Source organism: Branchiostoma floridae, chromosome 15, assembly GCF_000003815.2.
Source record: "Branchiostoma floridae strain S238N-H82 chromosome 15, Bfl_VNyyK, whole genome shotgun sequence".
Classification (NCBI taxonomy): Eukaryota; Metazoa; Chordata; class Leptocardii; order Amphioxiformes; family Branchiostomatidae; genus Branchiostoma; species Branchiostoma floridae.
This window is the reverse complement of record NC_049993.1, coordinates 7,517,715-7,522,004: the sequence shown is the minus strand read 5'-3', so window position 1 is coordinate 7,522,004 and position 4,290 is coordinate 7,517,715.

The window sequence follows — 4,290 nt, the reverse complement described above, 5'->3', positions numbered from 1 at the left end:
CCGCTCAGGAGAATAAGGCGTCCAAGGTATCTTCTGGCACAGCGGCCCCACCTAAAGTCTCACCAGCAGTCCACGTCAAGAAGGACGGTACACCAGACCGGAGGTACAAGGAAAATAAGACGACTTCCTCATATGTTTCCTCGTCTGGGAGTGGTGGTGGGTACAGCAGCAGTGGAAGCTACTCGGCTGGTCCTGTGAAGAAGGACGGGACCCCTGATATGCGCTACGCCGCAAACAAGGTGGCTCACGGTTCCTCTGGGGGCAGTGGAGGATATGGTGGATCATACAGCACTGGTCAATCTTCCTACTCATCTGGTGGTGGAGGTGGATCATATAGCCGTAGCAGCTACTCGTCTAGCGGAGGTGGGGGGTACAGCCGCAGCAGCTACTCGTCCGGTGGGGGCCAGGCGGCCGGCCCTCTGAAGTCAGACGGGACTCCCGATATGCGGTACAGCGCAAACAAGGTGGCTTACGGGTCGTCCTACTCGTCTGGCGGGGGTGGATCATACAGCCGTAGCAGCTACTCGTCTGGCGGAGGTGGAGGGTACAGTCGTAGCACCTACTCGTCCGGTGGAGGCTAGCAGCCGGTCCTCTGAAGAGTGACGGAACACCGGACATGCGGTACGCTGCAAACCGCCGTTAAAGGAGTTCACTAAACATGGTCCCTGTGTATGATGGTCACTGGGACAAATTTCTACGTTTATATCCTATACATTTTGTACTACATATTTGTTTATATTCATAAGAAATATTTGTTTATATTCATACGAGAAGGCACTTTTTATACTAATGCGTTTCTTTTTTTTTATATCATGCTTAAGTGAACAATATCTATACCAAGGAGGTTAGATATTACTAATACATATAACCAGTGTACAATATAGAGCTACCAAAGCCCTACTCAGTACTCCAGTTCAATGCCTAATCAGGAATTCAAAGCTAAAGCTGTCAAGTTTTACGTTGTTGAATCTTTTGATGATTGTTGAAATAGTCATCAAAATTAGGAAGAGGTTTATCAAACATTGTTCGTAGGTCTTTAGACTTAAAACATTGTATTTCATTTATGTTATCTCAACACAAAATCTAAAGAGTGACGGCACACCGGACATTCACTATGCTACAAACCGCCGTTAACGTGAAGACTTTCAGAGCAGAGTTGGAACACATGGTCCTTGTGTATTATGATTGCTTGGACAGATTTCTACCTTTATATCCTATATACAACATATTCATTTATATTCATTAGAAATATTTGTTTATATTCAAAAGAGAGGGCTTATTTATACTAACGCTTTGTTTTACTAATACATATATCAGGAGTACAATGCAGAGCTACTAAAGCTCTAGTCAGTACTGTAGTCTCTAGTTCAGTGACTAATCAAGGGCTATTATGTCATCACAAACAAAAAGATGTTTATGAAACATTATTTGTAATCATTTTGAATTAAAGCCATGTATCAGTCCATATGTTATCTGAACACAAAATGTGTAAGCTTTTTTCATCCCTCAAATCATGGTGATAAACATTTAAAAGTTACTAGTATACAGAGTGCAAGGTTCCTGCAGTTGTAGTATTACCAGCTAGGGGTTAAGTACTGTATCTTCAGTTTGCCAGTGGCTAATCTGTTATTGTGTTAACTGCTAAGGAGAACAAATGAGGGTTTTTTTTTAACCTCCTTGGGAGAACACAGAAAAATCTATCATAACTTATCTCAACCATGTGATTCCTTTGCTTTGTCATTTTCTTTGTCATTGAACCACTGAAATGTAATAAGGTCTCCTGGCTCCTTGGATTCAAACCTGGGCCGCCAGCTCACAAACCTAACGCCGCTAACCACTATGATAAAAGGTCGGACCATTAGGCATGGTCAGTTTGGCGGCGCTTGAACCCCACTGTTACAAGTCCACTGGCGCCAAGCCTATGGCAAAAATATTGTTATAGCCAGCATACTTATTCTGGTAAATGCACTACTTTTATAGTCCTATTCTTGTACGAAACCAGGTTGCGGTGTGGGCAGCTAGTTAGAGTAGTCTGTGTAACGCAAACTCCGCTGTCCGGAGGAGAATGTCAAATGTCATTCAAAAAAGGAGAAACTCAAATGTCAAGGCGCCGGCAATGTAGGCGCTAGGCAATGTATAGAAGCGCGATTAAATCAGGCAAGAGTAGCATCTGATGGAGGTTGGCTGCACGTGCCTTTCTGGCCTGCCTTTCCAACCATACATACAAACTTTTCCCCAAACAGCAAACACGATGTAATGTCCTTGGCATAGATCACATGCTGTAAAAAGCTTCACATTTGCATGCCATTATCGACTTGAAAGCTATCTAATGCACCTAGTCGGCGTGTAGATCTGAGCCTTTCGGAGAAAAGCGCACTGCTGCCACTCTGATTTGATCATGCTCGCCTGGCTTGGTGCAAGCTGGATGTGCCGAACTTCTAAGATCTGAAGATTCACTTACATTAGAATTATGGGCACGCAACATAGCCTCCATAGTAGGCTCTCTGGGCCTTTTTGGCTCATGATACACTTTTGTTGGCCATTGCTTTTTATACTGGGTCGCTGATTGCCGTACTCTCCAAGCTGTAAGAGGAGCGCCGGTGTAATTTTTCCGACTACTACTATATCTACGCGACTCAACCTCTGCTTGGAGAGTAGATTGCCGGCCTTCGCTGGTCTATTGGCCCCTCGATCAGCGAAGGCCGGCAATCAGCCTCACAGTAAAAAGATAAAGTCAAGTCAAGTCAAGTTTATTGCACAACGATTGCAACAGGTACAATGTATGGCAAATTACGTGTAACTAACAACTACAAACTACTTACATCAGTATACTAGTCTAGCAAGATATATGAATAATATATGGCGGCATAGTGTATTTCACATTGTTAAAGCACTAATTCTCTTTTGCATAGCATTATATATAAATTGGCCTAGGTGCACAGATAATGGCCAACAAAAGTGTATTATGAGCCAAACAAAGGCCATAGAGAGCCTGCTATGAAGGCTACACGCAACACATCAGGGCCAGTTTTCTTTCACTTTCACCACGATGAGATTAGAAGGAAGGAGAAAGTAGAGGTCTGCCCTGCACATTGACTCCGAGGACTTTATCCTTGACCTTCACATGTTCGGATGAATATGATTTTTTTTCTCCATAGAATTAGAAGAAAGGAAATAGCTGGCAATTGACGTGGGCTAGTCGTTGACCGGGATCAAAGCTGAGCTGTAATTTTCAACGCAAATTTCCACAACTATTATTCTCCAGTCTTTCTGGGAAAAGATGAAATGTCTACATGAATTTACAAGAAACTCGGTCCAAGTCCAACTAAGCAATGACATTTTTCCGACAGCCTATCTTTCCAGTTGGCCTTTCTAATTATTTGGGCAGCTTTAAATGGAATTGAAACCAGCAAGTGAATGTTTGGTGGTGAACCCCACTGTTACAAGCATATGGCAAAAATAATCTCCTTATAGCCGGCAACGACCCATACAAAGGTCAAGGGATAGGTGAGGTGAGATAGCCAGCGTAGTAATTCTGGCAATTGCACAACTTGTATAAACCTATTTTTATACGAAACGAGCAGTTGCAGTGTGGACAGGGAGTTAGAGTAGTCAGTGTAACGCAAAGTCCGCTGTCCGGTGCTAAATTGTTAGTCTTTACCAGACTCCGGATCGCTGGAAAAATCGTAGAAATGGAACCAATAGAGGAGTAAGGCGGCCAGAGAAATATAGCCGGCAAGGAACACTGTTTCCAGCGATCCGGAGTCTGGTAGAGACTACTAAATTGTCTAGGCGCCGGTAATGCAGGGAGATCAAATCAAGCTAGGAGTCAGAGTAGTGTTGATGGAGGGTTGGCTGCACGTGCCTTTCCAACTATACCTACAAACTTTACCGCAAACAGCAAACAAGATGTAACGTCCTTGGCATAGATCTGTCTAATGCGCCTAGCCTGAGCCTTTCGGAGAAAGCGCCCTGTTGCCTCTCTGATTTGATCGTGCTCGCCTGGCTTGGTGCGAGCGGGATGCCAAACTTCTGAGATCTAGATCTGAAGACTCACTTTCATTAGAATTACGGGCACGCAACATATCACTTGCAGTTTTCTGTCACTTCCACCACGGTTATGAGATAAGAATGAGAAAGGAGAAGTCTGCCCCGCACATTGACACCGAGGACCTTTGACCTAGACCTCGCACGTTCGCCATGAATGTGATTTTTATCTTTCTTCTCCACAGAAGAAAAAGGAAAGAGCGGTCAATTAAGGTGAGCTAGTCGTTGTAATGCATAGTTGGA